We start from the raw sequence: 15,164 nt of genomic DNA on the forward strand, positions 1-15,164 counted from the left end.
AAGCCTAGTTATTTAAAAAAGCCACAAAGCTTTTTTATTTTATTATTTTCCTTTCAAACTGAATATTTATGGAAGAACAAAGGCTTACGACTTTCAAGAATTTGTGGCTACTTTTTTATTACAATGGAATTTTATTCTGTGGGCCATTATGGAAAGAGTCCTCTCCAAAAAGACGTCTAAACACTATTTTAAAATAGTAATTGCAATCCAAATTTAACTTCCTATAATTCAGATACATTAATTCAGTTTTATCCAGGGTAAAGCTCTATTGCTATGTCTATTATATCCATTTTCCTGGGGATATGGAAATGGGCACCAGGTTGAGGAAGGCTGATAAACATCCATTGCAAAGAAGAAACACCTGCTACAGGTAACGTTTTTCATGTCCATGCAGGCTGCATTTTTTTTTCGTTTTTCTATTTCGCTCTTTTGCTTTCTTAGTTTACTGCATACTCTGCATATCTCAAATATAATAAAGTTATTCTCTATTAGAAAAATGTATCTTAGACTAATTATCTGTGCATTATCTTCAGCTGCTGCCTGAAACTAAAATATTTAGATTAATTTCCTACAACAAAATGTACATAAAGAAAACTGGAATTGTTTCCTCTCAAAAGGGTGCAGATTATTAGTACAAGGCTAAGAAAGGCGTAAAAATTGTTTTGATTATTGCACTTAGTAAACAAAATATGAGCATGGAGGAGGAATATATACAAACAGTATCAAGGATTTGTCTTACAATCATATATTTGTATCATAAATATTGTATTATATCTAAGAGAAACTGACCAACTGCCTGTGACGAGTGAATCATTCTTTTTCAAAGCATGGCCGATGTGTATTATGAAAGTAAATAATAAAAAGATTTTTGAAGGTTAAAAAGGTTATAGTTAAATAATTAATGGTTGGGCTGAATCTGCAGCTTTAATCTGGCAACAACTTTAGTTTTCAGAAAAGCAGATCAAAAAGAGACAACTTTCCAATTTGTCAGCATCAATGAAAAAGAACTTCCTTGATAAACGCAAATGCTTTAAAAACCAATCCAATTCAAACACAAAAGTTTAAAGACATAAGTATTTGGGATTTTTGTATTATATATATAGCTAATCTATTAAATTAACTTATATCGGGTAAAATACTGAATATGCATTAGGAAAAACAGTCCAGCTGTTTGCCTGGTATATGCTACAAAGCTTCAACTATTTCTAAGCAACAGTGCCTAGTAGCATTACGGCATACACTGTGGAGTAATCAGAAAATGTTTGACCTCAGATATCTACTTGACCCCGCAGAAATGCAGACTCGCTTGCTATAAAATCCCAAACAATGGGGCAGACAAGGTCACAGGGTCAAAGCAAGTATTATCAGGTCATTGTGCAACCCACTTGGGAGCAATTACTTCTGGTCACGGCTAAGTGGACACTTGATTGAATACCACTAAGACAGCTCACATCCCACAGATAACAATCCTCACAGCGATTAAGAATTAAAACCTCCATGATTCAGCCTTTATTACTCAAATGAACCTAACTCTTCCATAAAAAACTCTTGGTACATGCATGATGCAAGGTCTAAATTGAAATGCCACCTCATTAAACAATAATATCTAATTTTATCTAAATGAATTTTCATGAAAGTATGCCACACAGCTCAAGAATTTTTAAAATGAATTATCATAAGCGATACATAATTTCCCAAAACTGCTGCAAGAATAAAAAAAGCTATTAATGATGGAAAGGAAACATCAGTTTTGAATAAAAATTGCATTTTTGTGTGTATGTGGCCATAAAAAGGGATGTAAAAAAAGAGGATGAGCTTTCTGCTGGACAACTGAACATATTTTTTTTCAAATGAAAACAATATTTTTCTATGTCAGACAACCTAATTACAAAAAAACTTGCCATATACATGTATATTACATGTTCCTATTCATGCAGAACACATACACAACAATATTTGCATCAACATATCGATTTTAAAGAATGTTAGGTGAAAGGGAAAGCACTATTATGAACAGACACTAAGCAAACCTTTTGATTCTTACATTAATTAGGCATACTTCGCCTTCACTTCAGGTTTATCCACTCACAGTTGATAGAAGAATGTATATTATGTATAACACTCATTTTAGTGAAAAGTCATAGAATAAATGAAGTATAAGAAATTAGGACATGGGCAAAAAGGTACTTTTAAGTTCAATGATGTGCTAAAATAACACAAAGATACCAGTATACAATAAGAGCATTTATATATGATATAAACAAATATAAGTGTATTTGTTTGTGCCAGATGACTTATGCCAAACATCACCTTAATACTTAGGACACTACCTGAAATGATGATGTTTAAGAGTCTTCTGAAGCAATAGGGGCTCAAGACTGAATTTGTCACTATAGCTAGTAACTGGTTCTTTAGGGATTCTCCTTTTGATACAATTAAAAGAGATAGGCACATTTCTGTGATTCACTGACAAGTCTGACCATGCCTTTTTTGTTACCTGTTACTAATCCCAAGAAAAGATACACTAATACTGAGATGTCCAAGACTATGCTGGAAACCACAAAATATCACTTGGCTGTTTTTAAGTTACCACAAGACTTATTTGACTATTTCGTTTGTTTGTTTGTAGCCAGTGCTGGCATGTTCTGGAAATTCTGAGGTATTTTCAGACACTGCAGCAGTCCATAAGAATTTATCTTGCCACTTTAAATTGCAATTTGGACATTATCCTTAGATATCAACTTTGTTCTGTTTACAGAGAAAAGAGCAGACGCAAACTTACTCTACAAGGAGACTGTCATACAAACATATACTTTCTGTTTACCCCTAAGCTTTGCATACAGCAAAGTCTGTGTACCTGCAGATTGTGTAGTTTAGGTCCAGTTTAAGTGACCTTCATTTCTTCCAAATTACCAGAAATGAAACTTTCTTCCTCAAATACAACTAGGTAACAAATTTTAATTTGCAATAACTATTATATGTAGCCATTATGTTGGTCTCTTATGTGTTGAGAATGAAACAAGAAAACATCTGCTTTTCTCCATCTCATAATAGTTTTACCTACGGAGGAGGAGGATGGTTGAGTAATATTAGCTGTTTTCCCAAATTTGTATTTCACGTAAGCACAAGCACCTCAATGATATTTATTGAAATATACGTCCCTATTTTCAGTATTCTGTACAGACTTGAAAAAGATATTGCTGCTTTCATGAGCTGAATAATTAAAGCACTATCTCTTTAATGTAATTCTTAATGCAGCAACATCTTTTTTCAGACTGCACGCCTGCTTTAATATTTTTTCCCTGTTTTGTTTCAGAATACTTAATAAACATTAATTATCCACTTCCAGTACTTACCCCCCAATGAACATGTCTGACCTACTGAATTAAATAATTTCCAAGCAGTATTTAGAACTTTTGTACTGGAGGGCAACAAAAACTGACTCAGCCTTAATTGCTGTTGAGAAAAACTGAGGAATTCTTACCACAAACAGTAAGTTTGTGTACAAAACATGACTGCATGCCAGTATTATTTGATATTATTTTTCTGAGAGAACTTATTTATATATTGCCACTGATTCCTTGGATGAATATGCCTGCCTTAATACTTCTGAGAAGATCAAGGAATTCTTAGCAAAGAAATGTGGATAAAAAAACTCAAGTAGGTGTGGCTTTGTTTTGTTTTGCTTTCTTCTGAATACCTTAAGGAATATATTTATGCTGTTTTCCCAAGGCAAACACCATGACCATGATAATTGCCTATGCCTGTTTGGGAGGTAAGGTGAAGCTGTTTTTGTCCTTCTGAAATAAGTGTCCATTTTAAATAATATTTAACTACAATCACCATTCTCCTTTGAAAGACAAACAGGCTATATAATTGTCATCTTTCAATGAGCATAATGAGGAAAGGCTGCCAAATTATGATACCATCTCAAAAAAATGAAGAACAACTATAGTAAATACATGGCATACAATCATTTGATCCTTATTGGTACTTCTGGATCAGTGGTAATCAACCTTGTCCCTACCGCCCACTAGTGGGCGTTCCAGCTTTCATGGTGGGCGGTAGGGGTTTGTCCGATACTGAAGCACTTTCCTTTTTTTTAATTTAATTGACTTTTTAAAAAAATTTCATATTATTATTTAAAAACATTTTCATTAGGTTTTCATAAAATTCCCCGTGACAATTTAAATTTCTGAAAATATACTCTTTGTATCGCCCGCATATGTTTAGTTCACGTTCGTAAGTGAAACTAAATGGCACTATAGTGTGACCACAAACAAAAGAGCCTCGTCCCAGAATAGCTCGTGCATCTCCCCCCACACCACCCAGCTGTAACAGACAAGCAGAGCTGGTAACCAGTGCCTTCCCCACAAAACCCAATCCACAATGCTCGAGAGGCATGCACAAACGATGATACACGGCACATTACTGTGGAACAGGTGGGCGGTTAGAAAATTTTACTACTAACAGAGATACAAAAGTGGGCAGTAGGCATAAAAAGGTTGACTACCCCTGTTCTCGATGAAAAGAAACATAAAAAAAACCTGCAGTGTTCTCAACACTTAATGAACTATTTATAAAAAAAGTCCTATTACCTTGAAATAATTTTGACTTTTTATTTCTGTTCAATCTTCTATACATTTTTTAAACTTTAATCTCCCTCGGGATACAACATTTCTTATGGCCATCTGCTATTATGCCAAGTTATTATATTCCCCCAAAAAAGTCTTGGGATGCTGAGTCCTTAATTTTAATCTTTCAGGTTTATTGATGTATTTACCCCTTTTTAGGTACATTTATTTGGTATTATTATTATTATTATTATTATTATTATTATTATTATTATTATTATTATTATTATTATTATTATTATTATTATTATTACTGTTGTAGGTATATAAATATATCACTGGTTTCATACAAGATGCCTTGAAAACATTATTTACTTACAGTAAATCCAAGTAAATAAGAAGAGAATCACATTATAGTAAACAACCATTATACAAATTAATTAGATAGTATTTAGCCAACATTGCCTGATTCTGAAACTTGAGCAAGGTCAGGGTTAGTCAGTATCAGGAAGAGGATTAATAGGGAATTCTAAAGTAAAAAACTGCAGGTGAGAGCAACCCAATTCCATAACACTATCAAGAAAACTCTATGAATGTAGTCATTAGGAGTTAAGTTCAACTCAGTGTTTTTTAACCTATTTAGGGTTTTATAAGATAAAAAAGTAGCAAATGTGTCTACTTTTTCACATTCTAACTACAAGGTTCATTTTAATTGTTGTCGAAATCCAAGGCCTTCAGCAGGTTTAGATTTTGCCTCCTCTTGGAAACTATGAAAGCTATGATTCTTTGTATCAAAATGTTCGAAATACTAAATGGTCATCTAGGTGAAGAGAAGTGATTGTATAACAGATGCCATGACACTACTCTCCTTGCAATATCTACTGACTAGATGGAAAAATTTACTAATTTAAAATATTCGTCCTACACTTAAAAGTTAACAAAAGCATGATTCCCCCACCCCAAGTCATTTAATAATTATGCTACACTACAAAAGACTCTGTGTAACTCATATAAAAAAAGGAGGGGGTGTACTTCATTAAGAGCAATGTTACATTGTACCTGAGGCAACTGTTGCTCTTTTTAATTGGAATCAGCTATCGTGATAATGAATGCGTTGTCCCAGTGCTAGTAATCTTTCACAGTAATATTACATAGAAATATGTATCTGGTCACATCTTTCACAAGGTCTTTTCATGATACCTTAAGGTGATCGTCATAATGTGTCTTGAAACAACACTTTACCTCTACATCTAATATTTTCCTTCTTTTTCTCTTGCTCTTCTCCTCAAAGAATGAAGAAATTCAAAATGAAGATTACTATTTACATCTTGTATTATAGCAGCATGCGATCCAACCATCATGTTGAAATGACTGCCATACAACAGTGGCTTCTTAGTTATTTCCTATCAGATATTTAGTATGTGTCTGCCATATAAACATCCAAGAATTACCCTTTTATCTGCTCCTATCACAAATGAAATGCAGAATCAGCTTCTACTTCTCTGAATATGAAACAATAACATGTAGAATCCATGGATGGACAGTAGAGAATCTACATTCATTTTTGTAGAGTCTTCACTCTCAATGAGGCAGAAGTGATGTCAATATTTATATCTGTGTATGCAGATGGATCTTTGGTATGAGTCTTATTTAATAGGCAATTAAATTTAGTCAGTTGCTATTAATTCAATTAAGGTTGTTTTATTTTGTTGTCCTGGACTACCCTTTTTAGTGTGTTATTTTGATCACTGTTTGTATATTAAAAACATTTATTTATTTGTTTAATTTGTTTTTTAGACACCTCTTCAAACACCAAAGAAACTTTAGGCATATATGTTACACCCACATATATTGTTTGGGGGAATAAATGTTAGGATATATTTCAGCTGCAATTAGAAATTCTAGGCTGACAAAGTGGAAAAGTTTATCTTCTCCCAGGTCCTCTTTGGGAGACGGGGTATTAAATTTAGCTCAATTTTCCTTTCACATAAATGCAACTGAGAAGAAAAGTAACTTATATAAATAATTTAGAATCAAGACAGAGCAATTGGCTTCATTATTGTAAGTGAATCTGGGCTTTGGATGGAACTGCAATTCTTTGGTAATTCTGTCATTTTATTCTGACATCCCATATTATTATAAACTGGTTAAGTCTACAGAATTTTCCCCAAACTGAATGAGTTCCTGCTATCTTTACATGTACGAACCAGATACTTTTATATCATCAAAATCTTTGCAAATAAAACACACAACTAAGCTTTACTTTAGCAAATCCCTGTCCAGCAAGAGCCCAGCCCTTAATCTAGCAACTGCATGATGCTGAAGGAAGACATTCAGAATTATTTAAAACCTGTTTAATGGAGTATTGGTATTAGACTGTAACCCTATTAGACTGTAATACTATTGCAATAAATGATTGTTGTATATTGTGTTGTTAGACAAATTGTTATATATTGTGAGCTCATTCAGAGGCAACATTAAGTTATGGCTTCATAGGATGAGAATAAGTGTAACCTTACTTCACCTTAGCCAGCACTGGTATGACTAAAAGTTGAGTCATTGTTCATTCCATTTTTAAGTTATACACAACTTGTCATGTGTTTTAAGCCATCTAAACCACAGTTAATCTTATTTATAGTTAGCATTTATAAATAAGCATTCATGAAGCTGATTTCCCTGATCAAATGTAGTTACTTACAAATTCACCAGAGTTTAGAATCTGGGCAGTGAATTAAATTGCAATTAATCTAAAAAAGTAGATGGTAAGGGCAATGTACAAGGCCAGGAAGAGGCCAGCTTATTCACATAATAATAGAAGTCATTTTAGCATTACATATAATAAAATGCTATGTTCAGGTCTGCCATAAATTATGTTTTTCTTCTTAAAATCCTTATTCTCATGGCAATTTTTGGAGCAGAGAGGGGGGAAATAGTCCAGCTAGTATTACTGTTTCAGTTACACGTCTTTCCAGCATATTTAGAGCAGCCAACACTTCCCCATCAGAAAAAGCCCAATGGGACAAATTCTCTCATGATGTCAATTAACTCCTGGGGATTTAATTTAATTACAGAAAGCTAGGAAGCTGCAAACTGCTGGAGAGATATTAGCAAAATGAAATTCTGGATGCTGATTCACAAAGCTTTTCTACCTCTTAACTAAAACAAAAGCATCAAATTCCAATTCCACTGAAATTCTATTCTGATAGTAGAGTACTCTAAGTAATTATCTTTCCCCAACTTGAATGTGAACTAGTAGAAGTTACATTTTTATATGCAACACAGTCCACATAGAAAAGATATTTCTCCATGCAATATGCTGCTCTAAATGACAAATATTGTATTCAGTTGCTTAGAGTAGACAGCTTAAGAGTAGACAGAATCTAAAAATTGAAGGCCAGATATATCTCTGCAAAGCAAGTTTTTGTGGGTGCTAAATATTACTATTGTTTTTGGGAAAACAATTAGGGGAACATATTGAAATAGAATATTTCTTTTAAAGAATACAAAAAAGCAAAGCATTTCAGGGAGACAAATCCAACAATACCGAATAGGGGAAAGCTCCAGCAATCAAATACTAGCTTGACATGTGGTTGACAAAGGAATTTGATTCTTGTCAGGCAAAAGAATCAGGTATCAATGTCAGAAATAACAATTGATATACTGAATGTCAAAACAACCCCCAAATTTCTGGAACATAAACAAAATTTCTCTGGTGATATTCATATACTACTCCTGTAAAAGAGTATGGACAGCCTCTCCACAATTACATCTGCCCATCCTATCAGATCCAGCAGAAGAGGCATGATGTTCTAGGCTGCATAAACAGAGGGATAGAATCAAGATCACGTGAAGTGATAATACCACTTTATAATGCCTTGGTAAGGCCACACTTGGAATACTGCATCCAGTTTTGGTCGCCACAATGTAAAAAAGATGTTGAAACTCTAGACAGAGTGCAGAGAAGAGCGACAAAGATGATTAGGGGACCGGAGGCTAAAACATAAAAATATGGTTGTTGGAATTGGATATGTCTAGTTTGAAGAAAAGAAGGACTAGGGGTGTTGTGTCTCGTTCGCTTTCCCCGCAGCCGGGCCCGTCTTATCTCCTTCCGAACGCTGAGGAATGTCCTGGCATGCCTCCAGGCCCCAGCCCTGGCACCATGCCCAGACAGGCCGAGGAAGAAGAAGTGCTTCCAGCCCCCAGCTCTGGCTCCATGCCCAGGCAAACGGAGCAACTAGACCCCTCCCCCTCCTCCACAGCCTGAGGAAGGTCAATTACCAACAGCTAGTGCCAGGAGCGATCCTCGCTTCAGGAGAATTGATAGGCGGCGGCAGCAGAAGGAAGGGAGGGGCAGGCCTGGATAAGTGCTGAGTCATGGAGCCACACCCCATGACCTATATAAAGGATCTGCTTTCTGGCAGTCTCTGAGTCAGGCAAAGTCTACCTTATATTGCTGAAGTCACTTCCTGGTCTCCTGCCTGCCTTGAGAACTTTGCTAGGACTTTGGCAGAGCTGCAGAGGCACGCCTGATTCGGATTTCCCTGACCCGGCCGTCAGCGGAGGAGTGGGACACGACAAGGGGTGACATGATAGCAATGTTCCAATATCTCTGGGGTTATCACAAAGAAGAGGGAGTCAAGCTATTCTCCAAAACACCTGAGGGCAGGACAAAAAGCAATGGATGGAAACTAACCAAGGAGAGAAGCAACCTAGAACTAAGGAGAAATTTGTCTGAGTCCAGAAACAGCCCATATCTGGACTTTCAGTATTTCCGGTAGGTCTGTTTTTCACCCTCCCCAGGCTGGAGGCTCCTGGCAGGGAAGGAGCAGCATGGGTGGGGCCAGCCGAAAATCAGCTGGCCGGTGGGAGGCGAAAGCGCATGTGCGGTGCTGACCTAGGGCAATGGCTCACGTGCCTGCAGAGATGGCTCTATGTGAGAGCTATAGGGTTCGCCATCACAGGTACAGGTTTTCCTGCTTAAGCAGGGGGTTGGAATAGAAAATCTGCAAGGTCCCTTCCACCTCTGTTATTCTATTCTATTCTATGTGGGTCTCACCGTAAGGGAACTACACTTGCTAGGACCCAGGATACAGGCCTTCTCTACCATGGTGCCTGCCTTATAGAACATTCTCTCTCCCAAAGTGAGGATGGCACTATCTCTACTTATTTTCCAGAAGTCCTTCAAGAACTGCTTTGTCATCAGGCCTGGATGAAAACTTGAGACGGCTTCACTTGCTTGCTGCTGGAAAGGAGTTGCATATCTCTCTGGAGATCTGCTTTGCCCAGAGTGAAAAAAAAACTTCTTATAAAGAAAACCTGATATTAGAAGTGTTTGGCCCCCACCAGTATAGTGGAGGATGGCTGGATGGTAGTTTCCTGATAGTTAAAACAACTTGACTCCAGAAGAGTCAAGTTGTTCTAGAATCAATGGAACAACTTGACTCCGGAAGTTGTGGGTATGCCATCACTGGAGATTTTTAAGAAGAGACTGGACAACCATTTGTCTGAAATAGTATAGGCTCTCCTGCTTGAGCAGGGCTTGGACTATAAGACTTCAAAGTTTCCTCCAACTCTGTTATTCCATTATGTAATCCTGTATGTTCTTAAGATTTTTTTAAACATTTTAATAATGACCTTTTTTGGATATACTTATTGTTTGTATCTTGTTATAAGCCACTGGGAAGTCACTTTTTGTGAGATGGACAGCCATATAAATTTGATTAGAAATAAATAACTTAAAGCATTAAAATAAACTGGAAGTTAAAGCTGGTTCTCAGGTAGTCCTTGACTTACAATAGTTCATTTGATGACTGTTCAAAGTTACAATGCCACTGGAAAAATTATGACTTATGACCATTTTTTGCACTTACAACCACTACAGCATCCCCATGATCATGTGATCAAAATTCAGCCGCTTAGCAAGTGACTCATATTTATGATGGTTTGCAATGTCCCGAGGTCATGTGAACTTCTGACAAGAAAAGTCAATGAGGAAGCCCGATTCACTTAACTGTGTTAATAACTGTTTAACAACTGCCGTGATTCAGTTAACAACTGTGGCAAAAAAAAGGCATAAAATGGAGCAAAATTCATTTAACAGCTGTTCTGCTTAGCAACGGATATTTGGGGCTCAATTATGGACGTAAATAGAGGACTACCTGTATCCTAGTATATTCCTAATTACCAATATTACTAATATCCATTTCCAAATGAATCAACAGGTCCTATTTCTCTTTACGCTGAAAGAGATTGACATAAAGAATCATAACCTTCTAATTTACCTATATACAGTTTTTATTTGGAACTAAAATACAGTACAGAAGAACTCTTGTAGCTTTAACCTTCTTTTTAAGAACCTTATTAATCTCAACTGTGAAAGACATGTTCCTAGGATCAACCACTTTTAATCCAGATTGTGGCAGATGTTTGATAGATAGATACCACTAAACCGGAAATGTGCTGCATCTTGTATTCCATGAAAAATCACTGCATAATTCTTTACATAATGTGTGCTTATGTTGTTCCATAAATTTACATCAAAAGTTTTAAAGATAAAAAAAAATCACAAGTTAGTCCTAAAAACAAAAACAAATCATCCTGTTTCTGCTGAACAAAACTCAGACGCTTGTGCCAACACATACTTCCAAAATATGTCCCACCTTTTCCCGTCTTCTATATCAGATGCAACAAGAGGAAAAAAGGAAGGAAAGGTGGAGCGTCTCTAAACTATGAAATGGCATAGTGAATAAAGCAGAGGTTGTACTTTCCTCTTCACAGAAAATAGTCTTCTTCAGTAAGGCAAACATATGGCTGTTTGTAGGCAACGTTAAGGTTTACTTGGATACTCTTAAATGTAATCACTACCAATTCTGAGTTATTTTATATGTTTATACCTTAAATAATGTTCTTGTGCACACTGCCATTGTCAAGAAAGTGAGTAATTCTTTTACATACACACACACACACACATTTTCGTAGGTTTTCATGGGTATAGGTATGTTTTGGCATGTTCGGGTCTTTTCCCGTGTAAGGTTGAGAGTATCTTGGCGATGTTTCGATGAGGTCTCAATCATCATCTTCAGGCTTGTGCTTTCAGCTTCGTGCTTGTGCGAGCAAAGCGTAGTTGGAGCTGCCGTCTCTCTATAAATACTGGTGGGGAGGTGGGGAGTGTTGCTCTGAGCTGGTTGATCGGGTGTTTCGTAGCATCCTGTGTGTGTGTGGTCCTAGTCTTTTGGGTTGTAATGACCTGGTTAATGGGCTGTGTGGAAATATCCTGAGTTCTGGGAATGTGACCTCCTGTAGAATAGAATAGAATTTTATTGGCCAAGTGTGATTGGACACACAAGGCATTTGTCTTGGTGCATATGCTCTCAGTGTACATAAAAAGACAAGATACGTTCATCAAGGTACAACATTTACAACACAATTGATGGTCAATATATCAATATAAATCATAAGGATTGCCAGCAACAAGTTATAGTCATACAGTCATAAGTGGAAAGAGATTGGTGATGGAAACTATGAGACGATTAATAGTAGTGCAGATTCAGTAAATAGTCTGACAGTGTTGATGGAATTGTTTAGCAGAGTGATGGCCTTCGGGAAAAAACTGTTCTTGTGTCTAGTTGTTCTGATGTGCAGTGCTCTATAGCGTCGTTTTGAAGGTAGGAGTTGAAACAGTTTATGTCCAGGATGTGAGTGATCTGCAAATATTTTCACGGCCCTCTTCTTGATTCGTGCAGTATACAGGTCCTCAATGGAAGGCAAGTTGGTAGCAATTATTTTTTCTGCAGTTCTAATTATCCTCTGAAGTCTGTGTTTTTCTTGTTGGGTTGCAGAACCGAACCAGACAGTTATAGAGGTGCAAATGACAGACTCAATAATTCCTCTGTAGAACTGAATCAGCAGCTCCTTGGGCAGTTTGAACTTACTGAGTTGGCGCAGAAAGAACATTCTTTGTTGTCCTTTTTTAATGATGTTTTTGATGTTAGCTGTCCATTTGAGATCTTGCGATATGATAGAACCTAGAAATCTGAAGGTTTCTACTGTTGATACTGTGTTGTCTAGTATTGTGAGAGGTGGAAGTATGGAAGGGTTTACCGTCTACCACCATTTCTACGGTTTTGAGTGTGTTCAGTTCCAGATTGTTTTGGTTGCACCACAAGGCTAGTCGTTCGACCTCTCGTCTATATGCGGATTCGTCATTGTCTCGAATGAGACCAATCACTGTTGTGTCATCTGCGAACTTCAGTAGCTTAACAGATGGATCATTGGAGATGCAGTCATTGGTATACAGAGAGAAGTGGGGAGAGCACACAGCCTTGGGGGGCCCCTGTGCTAATTGTACAGGTATTTGATGTGATCTTGCTTAGCTTCACCTGCTGCTTCCTGTTTGTTAGGAAGCTTGTGATCCACTTACAAGTCTGTTCCGGTACCTGTAGCTGGTTTAGCTTAGTTAGAAGAATGTCTGGAATGATGGTATTGAATGCTGAACTAAAGTCTACAAAAAGGACCCTTGCATAGGTCTTTGGAGACTCAAGATGTTGTAGGATGTAATGCAGAGCCATATTAACAGCATCATCTGTTGATCTATTTGCTCGGTATGCAAATTGCAAGGGGTCTAACAACGGATCCGTGATGGTTTTCAGGTAGGAAAGCACTAGCCTTTCAATATTTTTAAGAGTTTTCCACATGTTTGCTGGTTCATTTGCTGAAAACTGATTCTTTAGCTTTTCAGAGTAGCTTCTTTTTGCTGCTCTGATCTCCCTTGTTAGTGCATTTCTGGCCTGATTGTAAAAGGTTTTCATGACTACAGATGTTAAAGCAACTGGTCTGTAGTCATTCAGTTCCTTGATGGTGGGCTTCTTCGGCACTGGGATGATGGTAGAGCGTTTGAAGCAAGAAGGAACATAGCACATCTCTAGTTATTTATTGAAAATATGGGTGAAGATGGGGGCCAATTGGTCAGCACAGACTTTTAAGCAAGAAGGAGTTATCTTGTCTGGGCCTGGAGCTTTTCCTGGCTTTTGTCTAGTGGTAGTGGTAATGGGCTTCCTGGAAATGTCCTGAGTCTGGGAATGTGACCTCCTGAGTCGTGTGCTGTAACATCCTGGGTAGTAGGTTGTGTTGTAATGTCCTGAGCTTTGGTGTTGTGGCCTCTGGAGTTCTGTGATGTCTTGAGCAAATGGCTGTGATGCAGCATCCCGGGTTTTGCTTTGGGTCCGAGTCCGAGGTCTTGTCGTATGTTCCTGGCATGTGTCAACTTGCTTTGTGTGGGGATTGGAGGGGGGTGCAGCAGCCAGTCGTGCCAGCATGGTCTGGCTTCTGGATGGTGGTTGTGTTTCGTCTGTGGGATGGGTTTGGGTTTGAATCTGGTGAGGATGATTGGTGGTGGCATTGTGTGTTACCCTGGGTCCTGTGTCAATTTTTGTGGCTGGGACTCGTTTGTTGACTAAGGCTAGTTTCCAGTGTGTATGTATGTGTGAGTCAGTTGTGTTGTGTGTGTGTAAAGTGTGAGGTTCCTGCTTGTTGCAGGGGCCATTTTGGGTGAAGTGCAGCTGCTTTTACATTGTGAGTCAGTTGTGTTGTGTTGTGTTGTGTTGTGTGTAAAGTGTGAAAGTTGGTTTTTGAGCTTTTTGTGGCTGTGTGAGGTTCCTGCTTGTTGCAGGGGCCATTTTGGGTGAAATGCAGCTGCTTTTACATTGTGTGTGAGTCAGTTGTGTTGTGTTGTGTGTGTGTGTGTAAAGTGTGAAAGTTGGTTTTTGGTACCTCTTATTGTTTTGTATACTTTGTTTATTATTTTTATTATTTATTGTTATTGGCCATGCCCACCCAGACATCTGACTACCAAGCCACGCCCACCAATTAAGCCACGCCCACAGAACCAGTAGGGAAAATTTTTAGATTTCACCCCTGAGTAAAAGTTGTAGTTTTTATTTAAATGTATATTTTCTACTTGAATGTAGAGTTTAGTAACAAACTATTTAGTAATGGGTTACTTTTTCTATAATAATTTTTATAATTTATGTTCTGGTTTTTTATTTTGCAAAAATAATTTTTAAAATTATTTATTTATTTATTTATTAATTTTTTATACCGCCCTTCTCCCGAAGGACTCAGGGCGGTTCACAGCCAAATAAAACCACAATGAATAAACACAGAATAAAATCAATAATTAAAAAACTTATTAAATATGGCCCCAAATTAAAATACATTTAAAACAATAAAAGCCACTTTAAAATTTGAAACCGAATAAAAAAACTTCTAAAAATTCTATGCCAATCCTGCATGAATAAATAAATACGTCTTCAGCTCGCGGCGGAAGGTCCGAAGGTCAGGAAGTTGATGAAGTCCTGGGGGAAGTTCGTTCCAGAGGGTGGGAGCCCCCACAGAGAAGGCCCTTCCCCTGTGAACAGTGATTATTTTATGCTGGAAAACATATTTTAGAATCCTAATAAGCTTAGTAACTGCAAAATGTAATGCCTATTAAAATTTTGAATAATAAAAGATTTTTCTGTTTTGCAGGTAGGAAATGTTGAGATTTGTAGGTATCAAAATCTCCAAAGCAAAGTCCTTGCTAAGCAATCACAT

The 15,164-nt window shown here is 37.2% G+C and overlaps 1 protein-coding gene across 13 annotated transcripts in view; it reads right to left on the minus strand.

Moving 5' to 3' along the window:
- Positions 1–15,164, minus strand: part of FOXP1 (forkhead box P1) — a 755,498-nt gene that overhangs the window by 670,424 nt on the left and 69,910 nt on the right. The window lies entirely within an intron of this gene.

Source organism: Ahaetulla prasina, chromosome 2 (assembly GCF_028640845.1).
Source record: "Ahaetulla prasina isolate Xishuangbanna chromosome 2, ASM2864084v1, whole genome shotgun sequence".
NCBI classification, from domain to species: domain Eukaryota; kingdom Metazoa; phylum Chordata; class Lepidosauria; order Squamata; family Colubridae; genus Ahaetulla; species Ahaetulla prasina.